General features: G+C 44.4%; 2 long non-coding RNA genes across 7 annotated transcripts in view; one reads left to right on the top strand and one right to left on the bottom strand.

The window, feature by feature from the left end:
• Positions 1–370: 370 nt before the first annotated feature.
• Positions 371–19,486, bottom strand: part of LOC104862210 — a 54,191-nt gene continuing 35,075 nt past the window's right edge. For 4 of the 6 annotated variants that reach the window (XR_004516825.1, XR_004516824.1, XR_004516826.1 and 1 more), the window contains one exon: positions 371–3,002. This is a non-coding gene — a long non-coding RNA (uncharacterized LOC104862210). Of the gene's footprint in view, positions 3,003–6,705; positions 6,898–10,541; positions 11,331–19,486 lie in introns of those variants that run through there. The other 2 variants (XR_780222.2, XR_004516827.1) reach the window with 2 other exon arrangements.
• LOC104862209 lies at positions 16,623–18,605 on the top strand. The gene is made up of 3 exons (XR_004516828.1): positions 16,623–17,166; positions 17,982–18,070; positions 18,523–18,605. It is a non-coding gene; the product is annotated as an uncharacterized LOC104862209 (long non-coding RNA).

A 19,486-nucleotide genomic window follows, 5' to 3' on the forward strand; every position in this document is an offset into this window, starting at 1 on the left:
ATCAAAGTATTGCTAAATAACTTTCAGCCATTTTTTCTTAATATATACACTTAAGACAAAATTTCTGCAAAATATTCATCTAACCCAAACTTAATAAATCTAATTTGTAATATTTACATTGTTATTCAAGTAAAAAATATTTTCTAACTTCCCTTGTGACTTCTTAGACCCAGTATAGATGTGTACTGATTAAATTCTAAAGAGAGATTTTCTAAGTTTATCTTTTATTATTGATTTCTAGTAAAAATATATTGCATAAGAGACTATAGCCTGTATGATGTCAGCTCCCTTAAGTTTGTTAAAACTTTAGCTACAGTTTCAGTATATTGTTGATTTTTAAAAAAAAAACAATGTGCACTGTGCAGTAGCTGATGTACTTATTCTAAATGTGTTTATTTGGTCAAATGTGCTAATTTTTCAAATCATTTTCACATTTCTTTTTTTGTCATCATGCTTACCAGAGAGTGAGAGGGTATACTGAAATCTTCCCTGCGACAGTGAATTTGTTTCTCCTTGTATCTCTCCCTCGTTTTGCCCTCTATATTGACATCATCAAATTAAGTGAAAGCAGGGCCGGGGATTCAGCTCAGCGGCTCGGTGGCCTGCCTTGCAAGCACAAGGACCCAAGTTCAATCCCCAGTAAAAAAAAAAAAAAAATTAAGTGAAAGCAAACGTAGGACTGCTATATCTTCCTGATAAGTTGAACCTTCTTCTATCATCATGAAATAAAGTCCTTTCATTCTACTAATGCTTTCTTCTGAAATTCTGTTTTTTATCTTCTGCTCATGTAGCTTCTCTAGTTTTAAAATGATTTCTCTCTTTCTGTATCTTATATGATCTCTATCCTTTACCATGTTTAAAAATTACATACACACACACATATATAGTCATACATATAGTTTTCTCAGTAATTGTCTGTTGGCTGTATATAGTCCCTTTTGTTGCTCTCCTCCCTTGCCTTCTTTAAAGTGATTGCTTGGTTTTGTTTTATCTTCTTTTTTTTTTTTTTTTTTTTTTTTGAGGCAATTTTAGTTCAGGCTGGCCCTGAACTCACTATGTAGCCCAGGTCAACCTTGAATTCTTGGCAATCCCCCTGCCTGGTCCTCCCAAGTGCTGGAATTACAGGCATGAGCCACTACGCCCAGCTTTAAATTTTACTTTACTTTGACCGGATTTTACTAAACAGCCCGGGCTCTCTTCAAACTTGTCATCCTTCTGCCTCCGCCTCTCAAGCAGCTGTGATTAAAGGCATGTACCACCCAACCTGGACTTGTTTTGTCCTGTTTTTGTCCTATTTTCCTTATTTGTTGGAATGATATACATGCACTTAGATTTCCCAGTGAATCTTTAACCTATAAAACCTAATGTGAGTTCTACAATCACTGTAGGATAAATTAAGAGCCATGGTAGTGTTATAATCTCACAGATGTCATTTTCATTTGTTTCCTTTAAGAAATCTGGAGGCACTCTCAGTCAGATCTCCTTGCTTGGGATTTTCTAGATGTTCATGTGGTTGGAAAGGTGTAGACCAGACAAGAACTAATTAATTTACCTCTCTTCATCTTTATGCTACATTTCCAGGCAAGAAGTAGAGGCAGGGTGTTATTTATGAGGACACACATCCTTCACCTGCTCTGCATCCAGAGATCACCCCTCCCTTGGCTTCACACCTGCCTCCTCTAAATCAGCAACGAAAGTGACCAAGTGGTATATTCGCCCATCTGAGCTCCCACTTCCTGCTAGATTTCAGTCCACTTAATCCCTCACTGTGTTGTTAACTCTGACGCTTTTCAGAAAAGAAAAATATAATATGTTTCACTGGGTAATGTGGCAGAGCGATTGCACTCGGTGCTGCACTGAAGTTCCTGCAGCTACTTGTCACCTGGTCACCCTCTTCACCAGCACCACAGCCAGGAGATGCAGCCCTGCTGTAAGGGAGTTGATATTCTATTGGGTGAAACATGATACACAAGTAAACATATCTGTCCAGATTGAGGGGGTGGGCGATACACTCCGGGCAAAGAGCTTCGTAAGCAGCTTCCTGTGGCGGGAGGACGTCGGGTCTAAGAACCATCGCCAGGTAGCAAAGGGGTCCCAGAGATAAGGTCGGCATGGCCAAGGCCACCATCAGTGAACAGGGTGCTCTTCGTGTGGAGAGATTGAAAATGACGTGCGTTTGTGTTACAATATTCTGGAAGCTTGGTGGAAAACAGCCTGTAGATATTTTCTCTGATTATGACTTAACATACTCCAATCAATTCCTTTTCACCCCCAAATTAGCAATAGACACAGCACAGACACAACAACGGCAGCAACAACAGCAAAGTCAACTTCCAAAGCTGGAAAGGAGGCTGCAGAAGCGTGAGCTATTCCATTAGGTTCCGTGACAGACCGTGAGGACTCTTGTTCATATCCCAGGTAGGAAGCCAGCAGCCCCGACTTCCGACTTCCGACTTCCGCTGCTCTCCCAGGGCTCCCTCCCAGTGGGCTGGCTGCTTCTGTGATGGGCAACACCCACAGCGAGAGACCGAGCCAGGTGCCACTAGCCCCGCCCCGGCTGCTCTGGGACCAGTCACTCCCCGAAACCATCAAAGTCCTGTGTGCACCAAGCATCACCCGTCCTGATCTACCCGTCCCTCGGGCCCAGTGAGCCTGGGGTGTCCTCTGCCAAAGAGTCCATTGATGTCTCCTCTGTTGCTTGAAACGTCCTCTGGATGAGAAGAGATTGGCTGTGGCTCCAGGGATCAAGTCACAAATGACAGCTGCAGAGAACACACTGACAGACTAACAGAGGACTTAGAGTCCTGTTTTATACATGTTTCATTAGTGTGTGTTTGCGATGTGTAATAATTATATCTGCCTGTGCCCGTATGTACCGCATGAGCATCATCGTCCCGCCACTGCTCTCCCCCTCCCTCCTACCCTTCATCTCCTCTCCACCCGCACAGCCTACCTTCCTGTTTCCCACCATTTCTTCTATTTCAGAGCAGTTCCCACAGCACCTGAAAAATGAAGTAGGAAGAAAGTGATCAGAACAGAAATGGAAGGCACATGTTCATGGATTAAGTACGTGAACAGATGTTAAAACACGTATCCCCAAATGGGTCAAGAAGCCAAAGTAGGTATGGTAACACTTCATTTCTTCAAAATCCTGTCCCGCTATTTCAGCTATCCACAATACAGACCAGATAGACAGTACACAGAAAACATCCAAGGAGTTAAACAGTTTGTTTACTAGGCCTCCTATCTCTGTCTCCTATCTCTATCTCCTATCTCTGTGGAGAGCACAGAGAATAACTGGGGGTGGAATCAGAGCCTTGACCACGCTAGGCATACTCTCTACCACTGAGCTACACCCCCGCGTTGTCTCTTTTATTTGAGACATCGTCTCACTAAGTTATCTAGGATGGCCTTGAATTTGAGATCCTCCTGGCTCAGCCTACACCATATTGGGATAGGAAATACCCTTGCCCATTTTTTTTAAAGTGTCTCCTTTCTCTTGGGTCATTCCTACTGTACTCAGTTCCTTTCTTATTTTCTCTTAGTTAAACATATTACACTGACATCAGAGATCAGAGATGGGTTAGCAGAGGAAATACATAAGAAGCAACTAGAAGTAACACTCTGTTAGCTGGAGGCCAGAGTGAACATTTGAAAAGAAGTTTGGATCTACTTTGCCTCTGAGCAACTGGTGCCACAATTTTCAGTCAAGCCTTTATGGTATTGTATCATAGAAGAAGTACATAGTTATTTCCTATAAAAAAAATCAACAAAAAAGTTGTATTTCTTTTTTGAAATGGGCAAGAATAATGCATTACATCATAGGAAAAGTCCCACTAAAACACAGGAAAGATGCATGTTGAGACATGAGGGCAGATAGATGTGTAACTGAATCTATTCCAACCATTTTTTTTACTATTCATGTTGTGCGCATAATCCAAAAATCCAAAATCCAAAATGCTCCAAAATCTGAAACTTTTCAAACACCAACATTATGCCACAAGTGCACATCTCATGACCTCACATGATGGGCCCAGTCAAAATGCAGGTACATTAAAAATATATAAAATGACCTCAGGCTAGATGCATGAGTTAGATAGGAAATACAGATTAATTTCATATTTAGACTTGAGTCTCTTCCCCAGAACAACTCATTCTGTATATACAAATATTCCAAAATCTTAAAAAAAAAATACAAAATCTGAAACCCTTTCTAGACCAAAGTGATCCAGACAAAAAAAACTGCAATAATTTTTTCTTCTCATCACAGGTAACACTTTAAGAGACCCCACGACGGTATGGTTAAGAACCAGGGTCCTGAAATCAGACCTAGATTTCTATGAAGCAGCTGTGTGATACTGGACAAGTTACTTAGCTCACTTAAGACCGGATTCCTGGTTTCTGAAATAATCACTATGTCCCTCAGAGAGTTGGTGTGGGGATTGAATAAGATGAACCATGTGGGGCACTTGTGCCACGCAGTAATTGCTCCATAAATGGAAGCTCTTAGTTCTGCTATGCTTGTTTTCTCTGTGACAGTTGTCATTACACAGCTCAGGCTGGCTCTGAACTCGCTGTGTAGCCTAGGCTCGCCTCCAACTTGAGATTCTCATGCCTCAGCCACTCAAGTACGGGGACATTTCTACTATCTTACTGCTAGAGACAGAACCACCCAACTACTATTACTACAGACTCTGCAGCCAAAATGCCATTGTTCAGACTTGTTTAGTCTATGTCCACCCCCACCCTGAACACACCTGACTTCACCTGATCTCAGAATTCAAGGTTCAGATCTTGGCTTGGCTGCTTACTTCTCCATCTGACCTTGAGCAAGTTACTAAGGCTTTCTGTGCCTCCGTTTCCTGTTCTTTAAAGTGGGGATGGTGATTAAACTTCCCTCACAGGCTGCAGGGAGGACTAAGTGCGTTAGCGCACAAATGCTGAGCTCAGGGCCTGGCACACAGGAAGAGCTTTATGAATGCTGACCGCCGTGGCTGTTAAGGACCGACCATATCAGTATTCTAAGTCTTTCTCCTCCTTTGATTTAGCCATGATTTCCTGGCTCTGGGCTCCCCTAGAAATATTATATAAAGTGCTTTTATATGCATCACCCCAAACTAGTCTTCCGATGTCCTGTGATACAGACGGACAGAGAACCTGGTATGAATGTATAGAATCTTCACATGAATAGTTCTTCAAGCAAATGTTTAGCTAAATCCTAGTATCAAGCCATGCAAGTGTTACATCATGTTATAATAAATTTGAAAAAAAGGAAAGATACTGATGCTGTATCACTGCAGAAAAAGTTTCACTGTCTCTGTAATTCATAGGGGGTACAACTAAGGTCCAGCATAGTGAAATCAGTTTAAATAGATGTAATTCTGTCCCTTTACATAAGGTGGCACCAAAGGATGTCCAAATAGGAAGTTTTATGAATTGGACGGTGTTTGAGCTCCCCAGAAGTCTAGGAATTCGAGCAAGACTTCTAAAATAAATCTAAAGTAAGTCTATCTTCATGGACAGCCAGGAGGAGCCATCGCTGTCAGCAGCTTCTCTGAACTTTTTGAAATTCTGAAATTGCATTATGTTGGGTAAGACCAGGAAAGATCCCTTAAAGTATCTAAACATAAACTGCCATTTTACAGAGTCTATGTCTGCAGTGTGTTTGATTTCTGACCTGAAGTGCTGTTTTCTGTTCAGCACAAACAAAACAAAATAGAACAAAACCTGCAAAAACAAGCAAATGAGAGCAAGAGAGAAATTCTCCAGAGGTAGGATAGCTTTGTGGCACATTGCAATGGGAGTACAGATACCACTGTAAATGGGTGTATTCAGAGAGGTTGAAACAAGAGGTTTGTAAAGACGAAAATGAAGAAGTCAGATATTTTGAAACAATAAGCCTTGGCCTCAGTGATCAGTAACAAGAGCAGCACCAACAGAGGAAGATGCCCTTGTAGAATTACACACACACACACACACACACACACACACACACACACATGCACATATGCACAGATCAAACCCGTGGCCTCCCGGACTGGGCAACTGCTCCATTGCTAAATTCACAGCATTGTCAGTATTTTATTCATCCTTAACCAAACAATAATATCTACCTAAACTGTATTACTTTAAAATGTTTCACGATTGGAGTTCTATGGCACTTGGCACTGCCAGACTATACATTTTAAAATGGTTAATTTGGTAAATTTTATGTTGTATATCTCCACAATTAAATTTTTTCAAAAAGATAAAAGAAAACAAACCAAAGAAGTGCTCTGCCCTTCACAGTTTGATGCATGGAGTTCAGGTTAATTAAAACAGAGAAGCCATGGAAAATGGGCCAGTAAACCAGCTCATGCTGAGATAAGAAAATAATAAAATAACCTCAGGACTCGGACTGGCTGGAGAAAGAAGCTCCTGGAGCCTAGTGCTGAATACAACCAGGTAGGTGAGCGCGAAGGTTGAAGGCAGGCAGACCTTCAACAGCAGCCTCCAACCCCGAGCACTTCCTGGAAGGTCAGGTGGAGAAGAAAGGCTGGAAAAGCTCTGGGTCGGTCTTGACGCAGCGGGCTGACTGCGTGTCTAGTGTGGGGAGGGAACGGGAACTAGCTGCAGCCCGTCTGGGGCTCCATCAGGATTTCCGGCTGGGTGGAGTTGAGGGGTGGCTTTTCGGTTGGCTTGGTTGGTTTTTCTGAGGGACTTTACCTGCTGGAATCAGACCAGAGCGAGGTGGCAAAGCGCGAGTGAGGCTCCAGAGGCCGACCACGCAGCTGCAAGCCCCGGCGCTGCACTTGCCAGGTGTGTGGCCAGCTTCGCACGTCACTTCCCCTTCCTGTGCCACTGTCCCGCTCTGTGAGTGGGGACGGCCGCCGTGATAGTAGTGCGGATCTCACGGTACTGGTGAATAAACCGAAGGGATTAATAATATGGTGGCACTTGACATACAGAAAGCACCCAGTAACTTTTAGGGTTAGTAGAGTCTGGGGGACCCTGAAAGTCAGCCTGGAAAGTGAGGGTGGCCAGCAGCAGGGAGACACAGGAAGAGAGGGCGACACCGAAGGCACAGTGGAAGATCAACGTGTTGACCCAGCAGACTCGGGGGACAGGGGCAAAGGGAGACTCAGGGAATTGGGCTGGAAGTGGCAAGGTTTGGTCTGAGAAGACGGCATAGGGGCGACGAATGTGACAGATGGAGTGGTTGCCATGCAAAGCGAAGGCAGAGCATTTAGAAGCGGGAAGAGCAGCCTGCTACGGGCAGGTGACCTGCACCTGGCTGAGGTAACCCAGGAGTCACTAAGCCAGCCCCATCTTCAGTTATTCCTCTCAGCCTGAGGAACATCTTTGCTGCCTCCCTCACAGGTTACTGCGAAGCCCTAAAGGGAGAGGATGCACAAAAATGCTTCTAAAACAAGAAAGTTCTGGCTGGACACACTGAAGCATCCTTGTGGTCCCAGATATTCAGGAGGCTGAGGCAGGAGAATCCCTAAAGCCCAGGAATTCAAGACCAACCTGGGGAACATAGCAAGACTCTACTACCTCAAAAGCAAACAAACTGAACTAAGCCAATAAAGTTCTAGATGGATATTATTGTTCTTTTATTAGAAAAATAAATAAATGAAATGCCTCCAAGATGAATTCAGCCAACTGGAAAGTACTGACAAAACTTTCTAACAAAATAAGCAATTAGGGAGGCTGAAATTTCAGGACACACTTACAGGTGAGCAAAATCAAATTTGGAATGTGAGGTAGAAATGTTTAGAAGACTAAATCTACAGAACTAGGTTTTAAATGTTTGATATTTATTTATACTGATAATAAATGAACATTTTAAACTTCACTATAAAAATAACACAACCAAAATATTCAATAGAGATCAACAATATGGAGAGATGAATACTATAAAAGGACCAAGCAAAATATGGAAAGAACTAATCTCTTAATTATTAACCTGGAAATTAATAAGATCATCAAAAATGAAGGTAGCAGAATAGTCCCCCAAAATGTGCCCTTTGGCATAAGGGTTCCATATTTCGAGCTAAGGGAACCGGAAAAGCAGCAGCTGCAAGAAGGGCACTCTTCCTTCTCAAAACAAATTTAAAGCTCCTACGTTTTCCTATAATCCCAGCAATTCGGAGGTTGAGACAGGAGAATCACTGTAAGTTTAAGGTCTGCCTGGATACATAGCAAGATCTTATCTCAAAACAAAACAAATTTTAAAACTTCCCACGTTATGAGGAAGAAACAATAGTCTTCTATGGGCAGGCAGAGCCCAGAAACGGCTGCACAAACAGATCCTGTCAAAATACTTTATATTGTCCTTTATCTTCGCCCACAATTTATTTTTGTTCAACTACCTTTCTTTGTCCAACTAGTTTAAAAGCTTTCAAGTGTTGCTATTTCCTTGCCTCTTCGTTGCCTTATGAGAGCTCCTGTGTCATGTAAACCTGAAATGTGTGTGCTCTTCTCCCGTGGGCCTGGTGTCTATGTCATTCTCAAGCCCAGCAGAGGGCCCTAAGAGTGTGGTGGCAGAGTTGCCTCCCCTGCAAAAACTTTTTTAATTCCATCGTGTGCTGCCCTGAAGAGATATAATTAAACACCAACTGAATCACTAAAAGTGAAGGCTGATTTCTGGATAGACAAGTAGACCAATCACATACACCTATTTCCTCTCTGACTTAAGTCCTCCTACAAGGTCAGTAAAGTGAAGAAACCCTACAAGGACACAAAGAAGAGGAGAGGAGATATTATAGATGTAACACATTTTATAAGGTAAGAAGCAGATTATCCTGGCATAGGCAAAAGAGCTACCAAAAGGTAGAAGAGGAGAAGCCAAACAATTTGACTTCCTGAACCCCTGAAAAAGTTAAGATTTAGAGGTACCAAGGGTCACAAAAGTTGAAAGACACTGTGGAGATATAAAAGCATAGAATTGGTCAAAAATCACTACATAGGCTGGGAATTTAGCTCAGTGGTTCCGCCACCTGCCTCGAAAGCACAAGGTCCTGAGTTGGACCCCCAGTACCAAAAAAAAAAAAAAAAAAAAAAAAAAAAAAAAAAAACTACAGAAAAATCTCCACAAGCATTGGACCTCTACCCGCTGTGTGAAGCTTCTATGTCCAAAATTGTGTTTTCATATTGTTCTTTAACAGATGGAAGATGTGGTGGCCCATGTCTGTGATCCCTGAACTCTGGGAGGCTGAGGCAGGTGCTTTGCAAGTTGGAGCTCAGCCTGGGCAACTCTGCAACTTAGCAAGACCCTATCTTAAAATAAAAAAACAAAAAGACTTAGGATGTAGCTCAATGTGAAGGCCTTGGGTTAAATCCCCAGAACCACCAAAAATAAAAATAGAAAACCACCCCCGAGAGGCAGTGGTAGGGGAGGAGCTCAGTAGTAAAGCAAGTGTTCAGCATGCACAAGGTCCTTGGTTCCCTCCTTAGCACCCGAACAAACGCCCTGTGCACTGAATGACTGACACTGCCAATTGTGTCTCCCCAAGGGAGATGAGAAGGGTGACACACAGGGACAACCGCAATGTATTCCAGGGTGGCCTCAAATCTGTGATCCTCCTGCCTCAGCCTCCCAAGTACTAGGACTACAGGTGTGGTTACCACACCCGGCAGTCTTCTTCATAACTCTTAGCTCTGCATATACCCATGTTAATAATTTAGAAAGTGTCTGCCTAAAAGTTAGCAAACAATCTTGATTAAACCTGCTTTTACCTAATCTATGTGACCAAGGCTGAGAACATCAAGATAAGGGGTTTTGCAGGGTCATCTGACTCCACGCAGAAGTCTCAAGCATTGCTCTAAACCCATAGTCACCCTGGGTTCCAGCAGCGCCCCACAAGACCGAGGCTGCCCCAAGCAGAGATAATGATTGCATGGAGACAAGACGGCCCCCGGCGCCATCTTGCAAAAGCAGAACGGAGATGAATGATCAACCAGACTCCAGCCCAGCCCAGCACATCATAAAACCTGGCCTGGTTCTTCTGTCATCGGCCAGTCTGACCCTCTTCGTCACACCTGTGCCCTACTTTCTCTTCCATTCCTTTGAAGTCAGCTTGATCTCTGTCACATATACGCCCCTTTAAGCTTCAGCCCCTTAAGACAGAGCCCCTTCCCACTGCCTCTTACTTTCTAGTTAGTTCTTTATTTCCATTATCACTGAAGCAAGGACCCATACCAGTGACAAAGGGGACGAGTCCCTTCTCTGAAGCAGTATCTTGACTGGGAGAATCAGTTGCATTACATGTAAGGTTCTGATTGGTTTCCTACAGCTGCCTTGGTGCTAGAACAATGCTCAGCTATTCTCACGTTTCTGGAGTCAGTTTCACAGGGCTGAAATAAAGATTGTAGCCTCCTGACTCTGGTGAATCTGTTCGGTAGCTTTGTCCAGAGTTGCCTTCCTCACTTTCCTTTGCTGGCCACCTCTTCCATCTTCAAAGCCAGCTGTGCAGCCCGTGGCTTCAGGGCCTCCCTGCCTTCCATCAGATCTCCTTGTCTCTGTTTTAAAGACACCTGTGATTGCATTCAGGGCTCACCTGGATAATCCAGGATCATCTTCTCATCTCAAGATCTTCTTAGTCACAGCTGCGAAACCTTTTTTTGTCATCGAAGATAGCATTCCCAGGTTCTAGAATTAGTATCTGACATCTTTGAGGCCATTACACAGCCTGTCACAGGTTTTATCTACAAAGTAAGCTTTGGGAGAGAATCCAGTGACCTTTCTAAAACCCTGCCCATCTACTGAACATAAACTGCCACTGCCATCCTGGCTGTTCCCTATCCTACCTCACCCTTGGAATGGGAAAATATCCCCCTCCTGGCTACAACGAGCCAGAAAGGAAAGGTCACAAGTCACTCAGCCGCAGATTCTGGCAAAGAGGTCACTGCTGGCCTGGCTGAGTCCCCATCGTGGTGGCTGTGTCGCCAGCTCCCTGCCTGCCCTGCTGGGGCTCCTGGCAAATCCCAGAGTGCAAGGCCCGGGTGCCCCCCTCTGGGGCCAGCCAAGGCCAACAGAGGTTGGGGCCACTCTGCTCTCCTCTGGTTTAGGGTGGTAGAATCAGGAGCTCCTTTTTACAAAGTACCGCCTTATGGAGAGCACAGCCATATTGACCTGTGATTCACCCGAGCAGTGTGGACGTGCCGTCGCCCATAGCAACGGGCTAGTTCAACTGGTGGTCTGATCTGTTGAACGGTTTACTGGTGCAAATGTAACAGTTTAACGGTTTCCTTCCGGAATGTGTGGGCGGCACGCTCTCACAGCCGCGCAGCTGGAGAGTATAAAAGGAGAGGTTCGGTAATAAAGCAAGCAAGGAACATGAGAAGAAAGGTGCCTCCCGTCTCTCTGTCCTCGTCCTTTCAGGTTTAGGACCTGCTGGCAGGATCCTGACGTCGCGGCTGGCGACACCCCCTGGCGTGGTTCCCTTTCGTTATTAATTGCCCTGTGTTTGTTTTTCATTTGACCATGACCATGTGATTCTCAAGCCGTGCATTCTCTTGGCCGTGGCTTGTGGACTCTGCGATGCTCTCAGCGGCATGAGGAGGTCCTCGAGTGAAAGGGTCATAGAAGGGAAGGAAACGCCACTTCCTGAGTGCCTACTGGGTGCTGGGTTGTGCTTTTATACTGCCTAGGCACTTCATGTTATTCCATTTTTGTTCTTAGAAAAGAGTACATCACACAAGTGAGGAAAATGAGGCTCAGCTGGGTTAAAGTTACTTTCTCAAAACCGCCAAGTTAAAAAGAGGCAGTTTGGAGTCCCGCTGAGGTGTATCTGACCGCTAAGTTGGTGTGTCCCCTCCGACCCCTCTGCCTGCGGTAAGGGGAGAGTGGTGGCCACGGCCACATATCAGAAGTTTGCTTCCGAATTCCTTCGTTACCAGGTGCAGAATATTTCTTTGTCACTGTCGTGCACCAGTGGGGTTATTAGGATAAGCAAAGAGCACATAGCTGAGAAGTCACTCGGCAAACTAACCGGCTTATTCTCCTTCATACGCCTGACTGCCTTATGAGCCAGTGGTCTCCCATGTGTTTTGTTGATGCATCTTATTCAGTAGAAAATTGTTGCGACCCACCCCCAATAAGCATGCATTCTGAAATATATATTATATGAAAGAAGGCACTGTTACTTGAAAAAGTGAGCATTTATACCACACCACATTGGCAGTTAGAAGTCACCTGTCTTCCTGCATTTGAATGGCCGACCTGTGCTCCTTGCTGTGCAAACGCCCACCTGAAGACTATTGTGACAAGGGTCGTGGGCTTGGTGTTGGCAGGGGTGCAAGGAAAACCTTCCCTGAGGGCAAAGACTGAAACCTCCTCGGTGACTTTTTCTTCTTCCTTCTGTTCATTGTTACGGGGATGTGACATTAATCGCAATGCAATTTACTGCTGGAATTCAGTTTGTTTTCCTGGTTGCTTTCTCTGTATTAATATTCTGAGAACGAGTTGATTGAACTGTTTCCATGACTATGACATTGGCCTTCCTTCAAATGCAATTATTTCCTCCGGTACTTTGTGCTGATTTCTACTGAAATATTTGTTTGGCTACATGTGTTGTTACTACCTAAAGAGAAATCCACTCAAATTTATGGTATGCTTCTGTTTGTTTTGTACACATTTCGTTGATATATTTACTCCATCTATATAGTTTATGAGAAAACTTATTTTAATGTGTTTTGTTTTTGTTCTGTTTTGTTTTCTGCTAGGATTAAACCAAGGGTTGAGAAAACTTAAGCATGCCCTCTACTACTGAGCTACACTCCCAGATTCTGTGACTCACTTTTTAGTACTTAGCCCACCTATCAATTTGTTGTTGCATTTCACTGCTGCTTAACAGTATTCAATGGTTATCAGTATAGTATTTTAGAGCTGTGTATTTTGCATTTTTTTCAAGATTAGTGAAATACTACATATAACAGATTGTATTATATGAACAAAACTACCTATTTCCCAACAAAAACCACATTAAAATAACTTTTAGGGTTGGAGTTATAGTTCGGTGGCAGAGAGCTTGCCTAGCACATAGCAAGACCCTGGTTAGAGCCCAGAACTGCAAAAAGGGGAAAGAAAATGCATTTTTAATATAAAATTAAAGACAGGTCTGTATTGTTTGCTATGCTGCAGGAGATTTTGTATGGGTTCTTTTATTTATTTCTTGTGTCAACCCCTTAGGAGTATATACTGTTACTATCTTGGTTTGGTTTGGTTTGGTTTGGTTTTGATGTATGAAGGAACTAGGACTCAGTGAGAGGAAGTGACTGGCCCAAGTCTCAGAGCTATAAATGGGTTTTGAGAGGACACCAGGCCCACACCAGACCCTGCTCCCGTCCTTATAATTCTACCTGCTTCCCTGGGGACCCTCTGGCTTCCTGTGTATAAAATGCACAAGAAAAGGATCAGGGAAAAGTCAGAGATTCCCATGCTTTATGAGATGAACAATGAGCACAAAACCAAAAAGGAATAACTGTATCCCCAAAGGCCATACGCTGAACTTGATTGTCATCCTGTGGCACCACTGGAAGGCAGAGGAACTCTTAGGGAATGGGGCCTAATGAAAGAAGGCAGGTCAGTGGAGACACGCCCTTGAAAGGGATGCTGGGACTCCACCCCCTTCCTGTCTCTCTCTGCTTCCGGCCACCATGAGGTGAGAAGCTTTTCTCCATACCATGGTGGTCTGCCTCAGCACAGGTCCAAAGTAATGGGGCCAAGTGAACTGGCACTGAAGCTTAGAAACTGTGAGCTAAAATAAACATCTCCTTCTTTTAAGTAGATGAACTCAGATATTTTTGCCAGAAAGCCAACTAACAAAAGGGTTCAGTCTAGTCTGGTTCCATTTCTGGGTTCAGATCCTACACTGCTGTCTAAGTGAATTTAGATAAGTCACTACCTTCTCTGATCTTGTTTTCTCAAAGTCTGAAATAAGTGGCTTTTGCATTGAGGGTTTATCAGTTTTAATACCAGAAATCAACTTCCCCTTCTGTAACTACAGGTGGAAGAGAACAGTGCTGGAAAGAACTTCTCTTAGTCTCTCCAGCCCAGCTTCAAGACATTCTCACAGCAGACTTTTAACGGAGCACTTACCCTACACCAAACCCTGGAAACGATTTGTCATTTAATAACCCAAAGAACTTGAAAAGTTTGGTGTTGTTGTTCCCGTTTTACAGTAACAGAGACTGGGTTTCAGAAAAGATCCCGTCTTCTCCAGCAGTGCCATGCGTGGCTCCAATGGAGAGAAGTGAGAGATCCAACATGGCACCGGGGAACTTGCCCTTGCGCATCTGTGGCTCTAATTCCGTGACCACAATGTATATGTGGTGTGACTTTTAACCCTCTCCCTAAGTGCCCACCTTCTTCTCTCTTCCATCCTCTAAGACGGCTAAGAGTTGCTGCTTATGAGCCATTAACAGAAGGAATATTGAGCAGGGAACCTTAGAAGGCCTGGATTCTACACTTATGTGACTGACAAGTTCAGATTTTCTGTAAAAAATATATCTTTAGAAAAGATTAAGAATATTTTCTCTGCCTGTGTCACAGGACTGTTACGAAAAATCACTTCATTCATTCACTGGCGCTTATCCTCTAAGCAGGGTCCGGTCTGGTTTTTTTGTTTCATTTTGTTTTTCTGGTACCGGGGATTGAACTCAGGACCTTGCACTTACAAGGCAGGCACCCTGCCGCTGAGCTAAATCCCCAGCCCCGTCCTGTCTGTTTTGTTTACCTTCTTATCAGCAACAGCCAGAACAGTAACTTCCACATACGAGACAGTCAACAAATATTTGTTCAATGGATGAATGAATGAGTAAATGAAGATGATTTTTTTCATCCGTGACAAAGGCAGATAAAAACAGTGTAAATGAACACACAGGATAATTTCAGAATAAGTACAAAGAGTCCACTGAAGGGGACAACCAAGAGGAAAGAGGCTATTGCTGATGAGAATGGTGCAGCATCCCAAGAAGGAGTCTGGAAAGGGTGACACTGGAGCAGAGGTCTAAACATGAGAGCCAGCGAGCCACTCCGAGAGCACCGCAGGCAGAGAAGGAGCTGAGCGTGTTCAGAGAAGGACAGTGAGGGTCAACAGTAAACAAGGGACCAGAAGCAGAAAGGTGAACAAAGAGCGTGCTTTCATTTCAAGCACGAAGTATACTGACGGGTTCACAGCTGAGCATCAACGGGACCTGAATGATGGATAAAGGAGATCGCTATGGCTGGCGGGGGAGGGAGGATATGTGTGGGAGTCCAGAAGCGAGACAGTGGTTAGCAGAGTGGGGGAGATTAAGCCAACAAGACTTGGGGTGCAGGGGGAAGTGGCAAGAAAGCCACAAAGGGGAATGGCAAGTGGGGGCACAGGAGAACTGCTACCCTGTGAACCCCCGTGCCAAGCTGACGGGTGCTCATTAGATGATGGCTTCCCGGGAGGGCAGCAGAAGACTCCTTCTGGGAAAGAGCGTGAGGTACGAAAAGGTTGCAATACAAACTGCTCCTACTCCGTGATTTGCCATCATCTGGCCCTGCCACGTGGAATTTCTGTTTCAAAAGTCTGAACTGAGAAGTCTGACAAATTGCCAGACCATTCGTATCTTATTTTAAAGCAGAACCAAACAGTTTTTTCATTCTCCGCGGATTCAGTCTTTAGTATTTACATTGTCCTCCCTACTTGAAAAAAGCACTGAAATTAATCCGTCTGAAATAGTCAACTCAATTCAACTTGGTTGACTTATTAAATGAAAAGCCGTGAACTCTAGTGCTACCGGGGAGCATTCTCCTGGATTCTATTTATGATGTCATATTTTCAACAGAGTGATGTTAGCACGTTGGATGGGACCCCTCTTCCCTGTACTTCTCTTCCCTGGCAAAATCACCCTTTCTAAATGCCAGTAGCACCCTGATAAATGCAACAACCAAAAACACTCCACAAATTCCCCAAATACCCCTTGAGGAGTATTGATCTATCCCAGCAGAGATCCAAACATTGTAGATTTACTTTTTTTTTCCAGTACCAGAGATCGAACTCAGGACCTTGAGCTTGCAAGGCAGGGATGGCACCACTGAGCTAAATAACACTGTACCTTTATTAGGGCCCCCCGACCCTAGGCAGTTTCATTTATGATAGTCATATGACTTAACTCAATGTCATTCCTTGAGATGGTTCCAACAATTTATTTGCAATAAATAATTATGTTTTCCTATACTCTTTTGCCCTTACAAGCATCAGCTTGAGCTTTTTGGATTTCCCTTGGGTTTGCATTTCTTTGAAGCCACCGTTTTTAAGTAAGAAGAACTTAATAAAGAAGTCCTGCCCTGCTTCTCTCACCACCCTGCCCAGTTCTGCTGCCAACTTTTTATTTCCTTCTCTGAATGCAGATCCAAAGAGGGGTGTATCCAGGAGCAGAGAGAGCTCCAGGAAGGGACAGGGCCAGGGGAATATCGCACACCAAATAATTGGACTGAAAAGTGTTACCCCCACCATCACCCTAGTGGCAGGGGCTACCTCTCTAGGACAAAGAGCACTGTCTCTCTGAATAATTCGACAGAGGGATTGGAGGTAGCAACTTTTATTGGATACGGCTAAGGAAGTCTTGTTCTTTCCCAGGCAGGTTTCTGCCTTCAGGTACTTTGAGCTGATATCAAGAACCAAAGACGGACTAACTCCTGGCTCTGCCTTCGATTCATAACAAGTCTTTCTCTTTGGGATAAGTGTGTTACTCACAAAAGTGAGCCACAGCTGCCAAACTTGATTGGCTTCTCTGCGATCCTCCCAGAGAAAGGAGTGCTGTGAAACGTATGTCACCTTCAAAGAAGTCTGCACTTTCACTGATGACGACATCGCATTGTATGCACCGCGTCAGGATGAGACTGCATTATCTACTCCTTGCCGTAAAAACATGAACAACTGCCCCATTTTCATTGACAGTTATCAGACTGTGCCCTTTTAATTTTATTTTCTAGCTCAAACATCAGTTTACAGTAACATGATCTTCCATGGGCCCTCCAGGGGAGAAGGACAATTCGGACATTCTTGCTGCAACCTGACCCTCCGCGTCTGCAGAATCCCACCAACACCTGGTGTTACTGCCTTATCTACACTGAAAACACATTAGAGGTCTTCTCTCCATTCAGCCTCCACGCATCTCTCTTTGTGCCTTTTCTTTCAGACAGAGAAGGTACTGCCCCCTTTGCCACCTGCTCTCGCCATGAGTCTCCTCTCTCTCTCTCTGTCTCTCTGTCTCTGTCTGTCTGTCTCTGTCTGTCTGTCTCTCTTTCCCCCCTCCCTGCCTCCCTTGCTCTTTCTTTCTGAATCGCTGGTCCTTCTCATCTGTCTACCCTCTGAAGCAAGCCTCCCCTGCTACAAAAATAAAGCAAACCAAAAGCCCTCTAGGCTAAGTCATTCCATTACTACTCTTCCCTGCGCTTGTCCTCTTTTTCTTCGCCAAACTTCTAGTCCCCGCCCACTGCTCCCACTTTCATGTCACCCTTTCCCTTTAGATGGAATCTAAAGTCCCACCTCCAGAATTCCAGTGCATCCGCGTTCCTCTGTGTCAAGACCTTCACCTAGTCTCTCCGCTGTTGGCTGCCCGTAACAATCCCCTATTGGAAAGGCTGTCTTTGAATTCCGAGTTTCTTAATCAACCCTCCCTTTTCTGTTTCCTTTTCTCACTAGTCCTTTCTTTACAGCTCCTCCCCTAGAAATCGTACCCACACTAAAGTCTTCCAAATGCTCAATTCTAGCTGTGCAGGGTCCTTTTAAGCAGATGTGGCTGTCCAAGCAGCAGTCCCCGTGCTGAATTGAATCCCCACCGCCACCACACATCTGGGCTCCACCTACGGTGGCTACCAGGAAGCAAAGAGGTGGAGGAACCCAGCGCCCTTTCTGACCCACAAATTTCTGTCAATGAAACTACGATTCATTTACCGAGCCATTCACAAAATTCCAGTCTTTTCCTCTTCCTGTCTGTTTATTTGTCTGTCTGTTTTGAAGCACAGTCTTACAACATTGCCCAGGCTGGTCTTGAACTCCTGCGCATAAGCAACCTTCTTGCCTCCGCCTATGGAGCAGCTGGACTACAGGTGGGTGCCAAGCTACCAAGCCCTCTTAATTCTCCCTCCAAACTCCTCTTTTCTTTCTACTTCCACTGTCACCATCTTGCTTTCTATGCACCAACCGCCACTAGATTAATCTCCCTAAAACCATCCTCACAAACATGTATTGCCCACATTAATCAGAAGTTTTCAGTTATAATAAAAAAGTTAAGAAAAAACACTTCAAAATGAAAAAAAATTTTAAAAGAAGATTTATTGGCACACACCTAATGAAAAGGCCAGGGATAAACTTTCAAGTGTGGTTGGATCTAGGTATTGAAGCAATGTCCTTAGGATGAAAAGGAATTTCTAGACAAAAGAACTAAATTGGACAACTATGAGTTAACTGTTATTTAGCAACTACGGGTTAGCTGGGTAACTATGCCCTTTGTAGAGTGTACCTGAGTAGCCATGACAACTTCTGTGATCTGTCACCACAGGAGCATAACGGACTCAGCAAGTCCTGCCAGAACCTTTTGCTCTACCCCTTCGGTGCTCTGCTTTGTGTAAACCCTGCTTGCTGTATCCCCAGGGAAACTCCGATGGAATTAAGCCTCAGAGGTGTAAAAATGTCAAATAACTAACCAACCAAAGACTGCCAAATACTCTGCTTCTATTCCTGTACCGCCTGCTTGCAGCCCAATAAAACTGCAAGCCCACCGATATTCTGGGCCTGACTTCTTTGAGAATGATCCCAGTCAGGTCCATCAAATGATAAAAGAGTTGTACACTGCCTCCTGCCTCCCTGGGAGTTTTCCTCTCCAGAATTCAGTCTGCTACAACAAGGAGTCTCTCCTTCCACCCTTTGGCTATAGGCTGGCTTCCCTCTCAGGCAGTATTCCTCAGCCACCACCTGCAGGCTCATGTTGCAGAAGTGCAGCATCATTAGCAGAAAAAAAAAAATACTCTTTCTCAGTGGTTTAGTGGTAGAAATCCTACCACTGATTCTAATTTGGAAGACCTGAGTCCTGGACTCATCACCAGAGCCAGGAAAGTGAAGTCACCCTTCCCAAACTACACGGACCAAAAGTGGGAAAAGCATGGCTCGCATAGAACATAAGGGCTCTACTTTCAGAAGAGAGCAGCTGCTCTGGGAGGGCAAAGGCAACAGATGTCTAATATATGCACTGTCCTATGACTATAGGGTGAAATTAATCTCCCTCGGTCTGATACTCAAGATCCTTGTACCTTACTGGTGCCCAAAACTCCCTTTCCTACTCTTTCATCACTCAACACAAATTTTCCACTGGACCCTTTCTTACCCATGCGCTCTCTTCCGTGGCCTTTTGGCTCTTTGAACCTTGGCTAATGGCACTGTCCTTACCACCTGTTCCAATTCTACGCATCCTCTCAGCCCATGGTTGGCCCAGCCTCTAACATTCCCACATGACAGTGCTTTTATTC

Source organism: Fukomys damarensis, unplaced genomic scaffold, assembly GCF_012274545.1.
Source record: "Fukomys damarensis isolate Sample0158 unplaced genomic scaffold, DMR_v1.0_HiC HiC_scaffold_12, whole genome shotgun sequence".
In the NCBI taxonomy this organism is placed as follows: Eukaryota; Metazoa; Chordata; class Mammalia; order Rodentia; family Bathyergidae; genus Fukomys; species Fukomys damarensis.